At 34.9% G+C, this 13,816-nt stretch overlaps 4 non-coding genes across 4 annotated transcripts; all 4 read right to left on the bottom strand.

The window, feature by feature from the left end:
- Positions 1–292: 292 nt before the first annotated feature.
- Positions 293–365, bottom strand: Trnat-ugu (transfer RNA threonine (anticodon UGU)). Its single transcript has one exon. It is a non-coding gene; the product is annotated as a tRNA-Thr (tRNA).
- A 1,866-nt stretch (positions 366–2,231) lies between these two features.
- Positions 2,232–2,304, bottom strand: Trnat-ugu (transfer RNA threonine (anticodon UGU)). The gene has a single exon. It is a non-coding gene; the product is annotated as a tRNA-Thr (tRNA).
- Positions 2,305–4,473: 2,169 nt separating this feature from the next.
- Positions 4,474–4,546, bottom strand: Trnat-ugu (transfer RNA threonine (anticodon UGU)). Its single transcript has one exon. It is a non-coding gene; the product is annotated as a tRNA-Thr (tRNA).
- Positions 4,547–12,731: 8,185 nt separating this feature from the next.
- Trnat-ugu (transfer RNA threonine (anticodon UGU)) lies at positions 12,732–12,804 on the bottom strand. The gene has a single exon. It is a non-coding gene; the product is annotated as a tRNA-Thr (tRNA).
- Between the last annotated feature and the right edge of the window lie 1,012 nt (positions 12,805–13,816).

The following is a 13,816-nucleotide window of genomic DNA, read 5'->3' as shown; positions in this document are numbered from 1 at the left end:
CATTCATGAATTCCATAGCTAATATAACATACTGACCCAACGGGTCGTCTAGTATTATATATATATATATATATATATATATATAATACTAGACGACCCGACTAGACGATATATATATATGCTTTAGAGTATGAATAAGAATCTGAGTAAGAGTATAGCAATGTCACGGCCCTCTGTAATATAAACACATATATTACGTGTGGTGGTGGTAGATATCTTTTCCGTTTTTGTAAATTCATTTACAGAATGAATTTTATTGAACGTATTTATCAAAAACTCAACTCTTTACAACAGCCCCCAGTGAGGATCGAACTCACGACCCCTGGTTTACAAGACCAGTGCTCTAACCACTGAGCTATGGAGGCTCACTGGAGTCAGTAAGTCGTTTATGGATTTATTATTAGCCGCACTTGTCAACGTGTTTGTTAGCTTGAAGCAGTCGGTAAGATGAGTAGTTCTGAGACCGACTTGTGTTCCAGAGCAGCAATATTTGAAAACACGCGCATGCGCACGCACACACACACACACACACACACACACACACACACACACACACATGTACTAGTAAAAATGTGACCCATTGAGTCAACACTCATTGAGCTCGATTATTTGAGTCAAGAAAAGGTGAGTTTGCAAAGCTGGTTTATTAGTAAATAAAAAAGCAGATGTATGTACGTGTAGATATTTAACCGATAAACTCTTAAACTAATGGTTACATAACACTGAAATTAACAGGAAAAGGTAATCATACATAAAGGATGGTCTATAACGAGTAAAATCTTTGTTTTAATGAATGAATAACGCATACAGAAATATGTTTTCAAGTTGAAATGCAAAAAGTTGCCGACATATTTTTATTTCTTTCTGCGCATGCTCAAATTCAATCAATTTCTTCCAATCGCTTACTCGTCTATCTGTCAGTAGCTACATCGGTTGGGAATACGGCCAAAGCGCTATATGTTTTGGTTTCGATTCTACTTGATGGCACCCAAATCATTTTTTTAACTTTTGAAATCAGTACTATATGATAGGTACAATATAATGTTCAGTAGATAATTGGCTCTGTAATAATATATACCAAATCTGCATGAATCAAAATATATTTAAGCGTATTTTACAATCCGGCAAGTCCCTCCTCCCCATCCTCAGTAAAATAATAAAATTAGTCATTCAGTTCTCTCTCTTGCTCTATCTTTTATGGATTGATACTCTCTCTCTCTCTCTCTCTCTCTCTCTCTCTCTCTCTCTGTCTTTCTCTCCCTATGTCCCTATCTATCTGTCTGTCTGTTTCTCTTTCTCTTTCTCTCCCTCTGTCTCTGTATATCTGTCTGTCTATCTCTCTCTATCCCTCTGTCTCTGTCTGTTTGTCTCTCTGTTTGTCTCTGTCTCTCTGTCTGTTTGTCTGTCTGTGTCTGTCTGTCTCTCTCTCCCCCCCTCTCTCTCTCTCTCTCTCCATTCATGGGTTCAATAATATTACTACTCTTCCATCTCACTGCTTTTCTTCATCAATATAAAGATAACTCAATCCCAAAACTAAGCACTATTATAACATTTATTTTGTGGGATCAACCTAAATAGAAAAAAGAAAAACTTAGAATAAAACGTTGCATGAGGATTATTGTTCTCATCTTGAGTGTTATTCTCGCAACGTTTCGGTCAATGTAACCTCCGATCTTCCTCGGGTTCAATCTTAACTGAAGTGTTTGCTTTGAAAGCCGCTGACTTTACTGAGAGCCGTTCTTGCATAAGGCTCCACACCCAATGATGATGTCGCTAAGCAACAGATGATGACTATCATTAATTTTAGGTTGGATTTCTTCCCGACAAAAATGTACGTGGCCAGTATTTATTTAAATCTACATCTTAAAAAAAGAGTTTATTTTGCTTCGTTGCGAAAAACTGAGTTTTGTGTTTTTTCTTTGTTGTTTGAGAAAATGGTTGTAGCTATTTTTAGCACGCGTGGTCGTGGCATATCATCAGGAGTGTCATATTTGGTTTACAAACATGGGAGTGGCCAGCTGGCACACCGCGACACAGCCTGAGTAAGAAGTTGATTATCATTTTGTTTCTGTAAATGCAATGCCTGAGTAAGAAGTTGATTATCATTTTGTTTCTGTAAATCGCTGGCATAATCGTAATTATCATTTAAAGAATGGATACATCTGTCCCTTTTATTGAACATATTTATCAAAACCAAGATTATACATAGAAAAAACTGTGCTCCTTTTAACAGCCCCCAGTGAGGATCGAACTCACGACCCCTGGTTTACAAGACCAGTGCTCTAACCACTGAGCTATGGAGGCTCACAGTAGAATGTCCGTTACGATTATATTATTATTCGAACTTGTCAACATGCTTGTTAGCTTGAGTAGTCAGTAAGATGAGTATCCAATTCTGAGACTTGTTTTCCAGAGCAGCATCGCATCACATATTTAAACCCCCCCCCACACACACACATACATTAATTAAAAAAAAAAAAAATGTGACCCGTTGAGCCACTCACTGAGCTTGATTGTTTGAATCAGGAAAAAATGAGTTTGCAAAATTAAGTTTAATATCTGTCTGTATAAATAAAACAATAGATGTGTGTGTGTCTGCCTGTCTGTCTGTGTGTAAATATTTAACCGATAAACTCTTAAACGACAGATCACATAACACTGAAATTAATAGGAAATAGTAATCATACACCACGGATGGTTTATAACAAGTAAAATCCTTGTGGCGTAGTCACACCAGCTAGCTCGCTCCTGCAGCTTCCAGTGACTGACTCTGGCCCATCCGCGAGGTGCATTATTAAAAAAAAACAACTTTAATTATGTTAGCAGGTGAAAAATTATGGCCATTTTGTTTAAATCGAAGCGGAAAATTACCTCCCATTTTGTGTTTTACGATCGTTTTCATCAAATTCTATTTTTTATTTTCTTTAATAGGGTTTGTATTGTACACATAGATTTGAAAAAGTTGTCAAAAAACAAATATATAACAAATAAATGTTATCAAAGGCAAGATAAGTTATTTTTCTACCAAACTGGATATATTTTTCGTGTTTTTATTCAATGTAACATGTTTATTCAGCTCGAAAAACATAGTGTTTACCGATGTATTGGAAAATTCAAGATGGCGTCTGACTCTCTCTTTAACACGGTAAGTTTGAGAAAAGGTGTTATAAATAAAAAAAAAACTGGATAAAATACTGTTAAAACTCGCTCAATATATGTTACTGTGACATAGGTTGACATATATTCGGCGGGTTTTTAATAGTATTTTGTCTAGTTTTTTATTTATAACACCTTTTCCCAAACTTACCGTGTTAAAGAGGGAGTGAGGCGCCATCTTGAATTTTCCAATACATCGGTAAACACTGTATGTTTTTCGAGCTGAATAAACATGTTACATTGAATAAAAACACAAAAAATATATCCAGTTTGGTAGAAAAGTAACTTATCTTGCCTTTGATAACATTTATTTGTTATATATTTATTTTTTCACAACTTTTTCGAATCTATGTGTACAGTAATACAAACCCCGTAGGGGATACCATTATTTTCATGTGAAATTCAGTTTTACGATTTCCGGAATTTCGTCCTAATAGTGTAGAAGCGCCTTATTTCTTTTCTTTTTTTTTTTTTTTTTTTACTGAAAACTCCAATAACAAAACTGATAATACTTATATTTTAGGGAGGAGACCCGACGTTGCACGAGGATCAACGAATGATTTTCATCGAAATCGGCGAAATCGGCCATTTTTCAATCAAACGATTGCCTGCTCTTAGAACAGTGCTCTAGTTCAGGACTCACTGTGTTAGTTCAAAATACATTGGAGCCTACATTGCACTGTAGAGAATCTACTGTTGATTTTATTAGATTATTTTTATATATAATGGCTTGAATTAAAGTTTAAAATGCAAACGTCAAGTATCATGGTTCATTTGTGCTTTAAACAGAAACATTAATTTCGAACGCGCCCCTGTCTTATCAAAGAGCCTACTATTGACCTTATAAAATATTTTTATATAATCGCTTGAATTTTAGTTTAAAATGTAAAAGTCAAGTATCATGGTTTAATTGTGCTCTAAACAAAAACATTCATATTGAATGCGCCCCTGTCATATCAAAGAACCTACTGTTGACTTCATACACCGGGCCCTTCTGCTTATGTGGCGACAAATCTTCTCAAATGCACTGATGTTAATTTTTGTCAAAATCGGACTATTCCTTCTTTAATTGTACTTTTATGATTATTGATTTTCGATACTTATTGGAGGCATTCCAATACAAAATCTAAGAACACTCTCAGACACATAAGGTACATTTCTGTGAGATTTCAAAATTAAAAATCAGCCCAGCTATTTCGAAGTCCATAGGAAACGAACTCATACACAGAGACAAAGTGCCTTTTATTTATAAGCAGAGCTAGAAATAGAGGTAGAACTACTAACCTTTATTTAGAAAAAGATCTAATTTTTCCAGACAGCCCCCAGTGAGGATCGAACTCACGACCCCTGGTTTACAAGACCAGTGCTCTAACCACTGAGCTATGGAGGCTTACGGAAAACTTATATTACTACTGCTATAAATTTATTATCACGCCCACTTATTGTTAAACATTTTTAGCTGGGTTTTGGGCGTTGCAAAGCTATCGCACTTCTACTTGACTAGTGAGAACAGAGTACAATGGATGGTTTCTGCAACGCTCTGGAGGAGGCCTGCTTATTTTTATTTCTTTTTATTCTATTAATTAAAATGTTCCTACTTACTTGCCTCTCCACGAGGGCTGAGTTAGACACAAGGTCGGTTTTTAATGTGGGAAAAAAGGGGCACTCTCTGGATAGGAACAAAAATAAAAATTCTCTCAGTCATGAAGGACTTTTCCTCCACTGGCCGAGGACAGAAAAGGTGAAGTGCAGTATGAGAACAGACACTACACCATGATCTTGGCACGAAGGCTAAGAAAGACTTAAAATGTTATTAACAAAGAAATAGGTTACTTTTACAATTACGCTTTCCACTTTACTTCCATTTGGCCCTCCCCGTGTTAAGAATGGTTTTTCTAAATGATAACGTTATTATTTAGAAAAGCCTCCAGAGAATCATGTGCTCCCAAAATCAACAGAGATTAGGCCACTCCTGTAATGATCCGGTCTCTGTTGATTTTGCGGTGGATGTGAAATTTCTGTGCAGTTCTAGGAGGTCAACCCTCCCGGGCTTTGCCTTCTCTCTTTGAGAATGGGCGTTAGTTTATTGCTAATCGCCTGGGGCGCTCTCACCGGGGAATACTGGCGGGGTTGCCCGGGCACTTTTTGCAGGTCAGAGTGCCCCCTCCTGTCGGGCGCTGATTTCTCAATCCCACTTTCCGACCCCAGTGTCGTAGTTCTTGGTGTGGGAGAGAACTTAATACCCTTCAGAGGGTTACTTGTTAGCACACCTGATAAAATAATTAGTTGCCGAACACAAAAGCACGGAACAAATAACAAAACCCTATTTAATACAAAACAAAAAAAAGATTTATTTGGACGACAGGAAGTTGAAGGATTGAGAAAAAAAAGGAGTAGAAAGTGCTTTAGGTCTCTCGGTTAAGAAGTCATTCTTTGTACGGTCCCAGGTTGACAGCAGTTATCTTCACTGAAAATCGTTGATGCTGAAATATCCAGTGAACAGGGATGAGAGAGAAAGAGAGAGGTGTCTCTGGCTTCACTGCTTGTTGGATTCTCTCTGCTGGCTAACTGTGGTTCCCAAAGAGGCTAAAAAAAGTTCTTTGGGGACAGATGAATCAATGCACCCTTCTAGATGGTTGGTCAGTGTCTGGCCAAATCACTCAGCAGGGAGGGGGTAGGTAGGTCATTGATTCACAAATGAAAATAGATCATTATTTGTGACTGCTTCTTGACATGTAGAGGGTGGGGGTCCTTTACTTAATCTGTACTCCCAGGTAATAATTCAATAAATAAAGAGCATCGCTTAATACGCCAATGGTATATCGTGTATCACTTCCCAATATGCTCAACCCAAGATAAGGAGCATCATATATATATATATATATATATATATATATATATATATATATATATATATATATATATATATTTATATTCCATGGATTTCTGCCTTTGGATTATTATAGACCATCTTCTTCCAATTACGGGATTTCCTTGAATTTTACTTGTACAAATAGAAATTCTTTTAACTTTCTTGAAGTTTTACATGTGGATTTTACCGTCTCTGGATTTTTTATCTTCCACCAGACTATCCATTAATGTGTAATCACCTTTTTCTTTACCATATTCCCTCTGCTTAACTTATTTTGTTTTCAAGTAAGATCTTTGACTTATTAGTTGTTTCATCAAATACTTCTGCATGCAAAATCCGATCCCGCATTTTGCTAATTCCTACCCTCTGATGAGAAGAAGAGTATTTCTTCGAAACTCCGCGGATTAAGGACTATCCATTTATCTAGTGTTTCCTTTTCAGATTAAATATGTTTTTAACTCATTTTAAAGTGTTTTTTAACATATTTTATTAACTGTTTGCTCATATATATATATATATATATATATATATATATATATATATATATATATATATATATATATATATAAAATTATTTTGATTTATTGGACCATCAAAGATTATTTTGGACCATCTTCCAATTACGCGATTTCCTTGGATTTTACTTGTGCAAATGGAAATTCAATTAACTTTCTTGGATTTATATTTTTGGATTTTACCGTCATTGAATAATTTACCTTTCACCAGACTATCCATTCATGTGAAACCACCTTTTTCTTCACCATATTCTCTCTGCTTCACTTTTTGTTATCAAGTAAGATCTTTGACTTACTTGCAGTTTCATCAAATACTTTTGTATGCAAAATCCGATCCTGCATTTTGCTAATTCCTACCCTCTGATGAGAAGGAAAGTATTTCTTCAAAACTTCGCAGATTAAGGACTATCAACTTATTAAGTGTTTCCTTTTTAAAATTAAATATGTTTTAAACTCTTTTTCAAAATGTTTTTAACATGTTTTATTAACTATTTGCTCTTATATATATATATATATATATATATATATATATATATATATATATATATATATATATATATATATATATATATATATATATATAAAATAAAAAATTACAATTAAATTTACCAAAATGATCCAAGATAGTAAAATTAAAGTATATTATAAATATTAAAGAATTAATATTTATAAAGTTATCTCAGCCAGATGTAAAAGCTCGATAAAACCAAATAGGAGATAGAGCTTATAATACGAGCAAACAGTTAATAAAACATGTTAAAAAAACACTTTGAAATGAGTTAAAAACATATTTAACTCATTTCAAAGTGTTTTTTAACACGTTTTATTAACTGTTTGCTCGTATATATATATATATATATATATATATATATATATATATATATATATATATATATATATATATATAATTCACACTGGGAAGATCGAAGGATCGGTCGAAAATTAGAAGGAAACAGTCTTGTTTTTTCAAAAGACTTTTTGTATTCCTACACGTCAACACATAGGAAATAAATACAGAAAAGATATAAACATTTATATATTTTTCGTATTGATTTTTTCTTCATACATATTTAAATATATATATATGTATATATATGTACATATATATATGTACATATATATATATATATATATATATATATATATATTGTACGAGCCTTTTTCAAGTCTCACACAAAAACACACATTCACATTTCAAGCTATGTCATATACATACGCGCCCACGTCCACACATGTACACATATTCACGTTCGCGTACATACACTCACATTCAGGGTATATACACACATGCTAACGCACACATATGTACTTACACACGCGCACACGAACGCACACATGGACGACGTCACTTCCGCTTTCTACGGAAATATACACATGCGCAAATGACCACTGGAAACGAGTATAAAACAAAGAGACAAGCTGTTTTTAACCTTTTTCCGGCCAAGCTTCCGTGCTGGTCGGTCGGTCTTCTGAACGCCCGCGTGCGTCACGCTCACTTACTACTATGTATGGGGCATGAGCTAACAGACCGTATGTACACATTCTCACTCTTTCTCTCTCTATCTACTACTGGTCCCTGAGAACACCTTCGCGTAGCTGACTGATGACAACTCTAATATCCTCTTCTTTGTCTACACGCTGGATACTCATTTCCACTACAACACTCACTTCAATTCCCACGCGCGAACAAACGATAGTGACCCGAACTTGAGATGAACACATATTTCCTATTCCTTCTACAATACCAGTCCCGCAACGAACATTGGTTACACTCGCGCGGACATGAACACATGTTATAACTAAAACGTTTATTCTTTCAACAGCAAATAAACGACGTTTATCTTATCCATCAATTGACTTTTTGTTTCCTTCAATTCCATTCGTTTCATTATTTTTTCTTGTAGCGAGTTAGGGTATTTTATATCCTGGTCCGCAACATTAAATGGTGACACTCGAACGCGAGGATCACGCATTTCCTCCTTGCCATAAGTCCACAACAAACTGGCGCCCGACTGACGCGAATCCTACCTTTTTGAAATTAATCGTTTGGAGCGAGACGCGCGTTTTATTTGATAAAGGAAAACACGAACTTTTCAACAAGAAAACCGCTACCGACAAGGACCTCAACGAGCTACAATGACGAAACCCTCGTCAGACTCGGCAGAAAACGAACACGGAGCTGTCGACTTTCACAGCGAATTTAAAGAAAAATTTGAGCTCGACGAACATTTTTCACGGTTTCCTGACATTACCTTGCAACAAACGCGAGGAGCAAAATCACATAGGCCTATGCAATTCTCTCCCGCACACCAGACACAACAACAAAGAAACAATTACAGGACATCCCTATCAACACATAGGAAGAAGTTGAATCAACAATACGAGTTGAGATGCACCACGCACGCTGATAAACTCAAAACTTGGAAGTTTCGTTGACAGCCGGCAACCACGAACAAATACACAACAAACACCCGTACAGACCATGTACATACACTACCGCAAACGCACATGCGAAGACAACGGCAACCAAACCCATCGTTCAACAAGAACAAATGCGCAACTCGCGCCAGTCCAAACGATGCACACATTACCGTAGCTGACTGATGACAACTCTAATATCCTCTTCTTTGTCTACACGCTGGATACTCATTTCCACTACAACACTCACTTCAATTCCCACGCGCGAACAAACGATAGTGACCCGAACTTGAGATGAACACATATTTCCTATTCCTTCTACAATACCAGTCCCGCAACGAACATTGGTTACACTCGCGCGGACATGAGCACATGTTATAACTAAAACGTTTATTCTTTCAACAGCAAATAAACAACGTTTATCTTATCCATCAATTGACTTTTTGTTTCCTTCAATTCAATTTGTTTCATTATTTTTTCTTGTAGCGAGTTAGGGTATTTTATATCCTGGTCCGCAACAATATATATATATATATATATATATATATATATATATATATATATATATATATATATGCAGCAATTTTTTCATTTAAGCATATATAATTAAATAAAATAGACGTTTTTCGTTTATTAATTCTATTCTTGATCATATCTAACTTCCAAATAACAGTCTTCATTTCTGGCAGAAACTAACCGATGTAATCGCCGGGTTTGTTTTACTGTACACATAGATTCGAAAAAGTTGTCACAAAAACAATATATAGAACAAATAAATGTTATCAAAGGCAAGATAAGTTACTTTTCTACTGTTACATGATAAGGGATGTCCCCTTTTCATGTAAGTATAAAAATAGAGAATTTAGTTAAAATGAAAATGAAATAGCAACAGACGGAATTCGAACCTCGTAATTTAGTTTTAGAAATAGATTACGTGTGAGAATTTAAAAATGTAAAACAAACATTTGTTTAGAATATAGATAAAATATTTCAAGGAAAGAATGTGAACTATCAAGTTTGTTATGAAATTTTAAATTGAAAGAATGCAGCTTATAAGATAATGTTTTTAACATATTGGAAAAATAGGTTACTGAGTATAGGAAAAGTTTTGGACACGCAGGTCCAGAACACGTGAAAGAAGGCACATGTTTTAACATGTGTATGACGTCACGGAAAATAGAAAGTTCTGGGGATAGAGAAAAACTTTAGTTAGAAGAAGACAGTCAGTGAAGAAACTCGGAGAGAGTCAGTCGTCTAGGAAGCGAGACGTCACTTCAAGAAAAAAATGTGAAGCCTTGAATTCTTGGTGATGGAAACACGGCCGTGTGACAAAATAAACCATCATGTGTTTTGTAAAGCTCGTCTTGTCTTATGATTCTTACAAAAAGGTAAAGTGAAATTGTATTATATATTTGTGTTATAAAATGTCTTTTCATACACATCTCGACTTCTCATATCCACAATGAGAATCTACATCATATCTACACAATGTCTGAACAGTGAACACTATGTCCTCACTCAAAGAGCTTCTTCTTCCATTCTACACATCTAAGGAATGAACATTTAATATATAAGAATCTCTCCTAACATGAACAATCTCTCTCTAAGTCTTCTACAACATCAACATCTCTCTCTACGACAAGAACTCTCACTAAGACTCGTATCTTTACTAATAAGACTCTTCTAAGACTGCGCGTATAATAAGATACTCTCTCAATGAAACCCCTATATGTAACACTACCTGACTGGATATGTTTTTAGTGTTTATATTTAATGTAACATGTTTATTCAGCTCGAAAAACATACAGTGTTTACCGATGTATTGGAAAATTTAAAATGGCGGCCGACTCTCTCTTTGAGGCGATAAGTTTGGGAAAATGAGTTATAAATAAAAAAAACAGACAAAATACTATTAGAAACTCGCTCAATATATGTTACCGTGACATAGGCTCACATATATTCAGCGGGGTTTTAACAGTATTTTGACTGTTTTTTATTTATAACTCATTTTCCCAAACTTACCGTCTCAGAGAGAGAGAGAGAGAGAGAGAGAGAGAGAGAGAGAGAGAGAGTCGGCCGCCATTTTAAATTTTCCAATACATCGGTAAACACTGTATTTTTACGAGCTGAATAAACATGTTACATTAAATCTAAAATCTAAAAACATATCCAGTCAGGTAGAAAATTAACTTATCTTGCCTTTGATAACATTTATTTGTTTTATATTTATTTTGTGACAACGTTTTCGAATCTATGTGTACAGTAAAACAAACCTACTGTTTTTGAACAATTTATATATATATATATTTTCATAATAACGTGTATATTTATTTCATTGTTTAATTATTTTAATAACTTTACAAACATTTCAGGGTGTTACTAGTACCTATTTACAATGCCTCCCCACAGGACAGAATTATACGCCAGGGTTGTTTTTTAACGTGAAGAAAAGGTACAAAAATAAAAAAAAATGTCTCAGTCGTGAAGGACTGCTCCTCCGCCGAAAGAGAACAAGGAATGGACGTGCAGACTGCAGCACTGCAGCATCTGAAGACCAGATACTACACTTTGATCTTGGCCAAAAGGCCAACGGTAAAGTTTATTTTATTGATATTATTATTATTATTATTATTATTATTATTATTATTATTATTATTATTATTATTTTATTTGTAATACTTCTATTATTTCAAGTTTTCGTTTATTATTGGTCTGTTTAAGTATAGATGTATTATTAACTAAAATCTTCCAAAATTGGGACAACGAACAGAAACGTTGATTAGTTAGGTTAGGGTTAGTTAGGTGGTTAAATAAGCACTGTTTTTGTAGCGATCCATGGTTAATCATTTCGACAATGTCGTGGTAGTCAAACCTTTAATGTCATTGACACAGTCTCCCGGTCGACACCCGGTACTTGTACTGGACTGGTCACTGAAGTGTGGTGTCTGCACAGATGCTGCACGGATGCTGCACTCAAATTAATTGTTCTCAGTCAATGGAGGAGGAAACCCTTCTATACTAAGGCAATTTTATTTTTGCAGAATCCCCTTTGGAGGGGGAGCTGGTTATCTCCCACACTAAACCGACCTTGTGTCACATTTTGTTTCGTGGGAAACCAATAAATAATCAGTCTCCCACAGAGCATTGTAAGCCATAAACTAAGTTTGTCCTATCAAGTAACCCAGTCGAGGGTGGGGGAAGTATTAGTTATAATCTGGTTAGAGGTTTTAACTTTTTTGTAATAAATGATTAATTTAATTCTTTTGTAATGGGTTGCACATTTTTATTAATATTTGTCAATACTTTTTCATCTATTCTATAATTATCATGTATCATAATATTTTATAATCTTTTATAATATTCTATAATTATAATGCATTTGGTTTTGATGGAATAGTTTTATGTGAGTAATAGGTGTAGGTTTGGATATTTTAAAATTTTCTAATTTGTTTGTCAATTAAATGGCTGGGATATCCATTATTTATTAAAGTTTGTTTAATATAGTTGAATTCACGGTCCAAAATAGTTAAGGAACGGGGAGATTAAGTTAGCATGTGTTAGTAAATTGTTGATAATTGTACAAAACGTACCGTCAAATAATTTTTATTGTTCTGTTTTTTATAAGTCGAAGTGGAGAATTCCAGATTATTTTTTGTAAATCGCAGGCACAACCGTAATTATCATATACAGAATTAATATATCTAACCTTTTTTTTTAACATATTTATCAAAACCGAAATTATACACAAGAAAATTTCTGTCTCGTATAATAGCCCCCAGTGAGGATCGAACTCACGACCCCTGGTTTACAAGACCAGTGCTCTAACCACTGAGCTATGGAGGCTCACAGGAGTTACGTCGTTGTGGACTCGCACTTGTCAAGATGTTTGTTATCTTCAATCAGTGGGTAAGATGAGTATCCAGTTCTGAGACTTACTTGCTTTTCATAGCAGGCATTACACGCGCGTGATCGTGATCGCGCGTGCGCACACACACACACACACACACACACACACACACACACACACTAGTAAAAACGTGACCCGTTGAGTCACTCACTGAGCTTAATTGTTTAAGTTAGGAATAAAATGAGTTTTCAAAGCTAAGTTTAATATCTGTATATGCAAAACAGTAAATGTGTGTGTGTGTGTGTGTGTGCATGTTTTTGTGTGTAGATATTTAACCGATAAACTCATGAATAAATTCATTATTGTTGGAATCTATTAAAACATCTAGAAAAGGGATTATGTTGTTCTGGTGTAATTTAAGAGTGAAATTAGGTACAGAGTTGTTCTAAAAGGCTGATTACTGGTTGTTAATTTCGTTTTCACTTTTCGTAACTAATAGGATACCGCCAACATAGCATAAGCAGATTTAATAAACAAATCATGAAATATCAGATAAAAATGACGTCACAACCGGAAGTGTAGTGAAAGCAGTAATTGTAAAGATAACCAAATAATACAATATGGCATACTCTTAGACACAATCTTGGTTTTTAATGTTGGGAAAATCGAATTTCCCAAAAAGGAGCATTCTGGGACGAAAATTAAAAATTCCTCAGTCATGAAGCATTTCTACAAATAGTCGAGGTTGTTTGCTCTTTTTGACTTCTGGTTTCTGCTGTTGGGAAATTAAATATGGTCAAGCGGACAAGAAAGTCATTCTTAACATGGAGAAAATTGGAGGGGGCTTTCAGGTTATCTGAGAGGAAGATAATCTTTAATTAGAAGGACCATATCTTCCTTGTCACCATTGTCTCATCTGCAGGTCAGAAGCCGCCAATCAATATGAGCAGACAATCTTGACTATAATCAGATTTCTCCTTCACTGACCCGAGACAGAAAAGATGAAGC

The sequence above is a fragment of the Euprymna scolopes genome, chromosome 24, assembly GCF_053919585.1.
Source record: "Euprymna scolopes isolate OS-2025 chromosome 24, ASM5391958v1, whole genome shotgun sequence".
In the NCBI taxonomy this organism is placed as follows: Eukaryota; Metazoa; Mollusca; class Cephalopoda; order Sepiida; family Sepiolidae; genus Euprymna; species Euprymna scolopes.
This window is presented reverse-complemented; position numbering and strand designations above follow the sequence as displayed.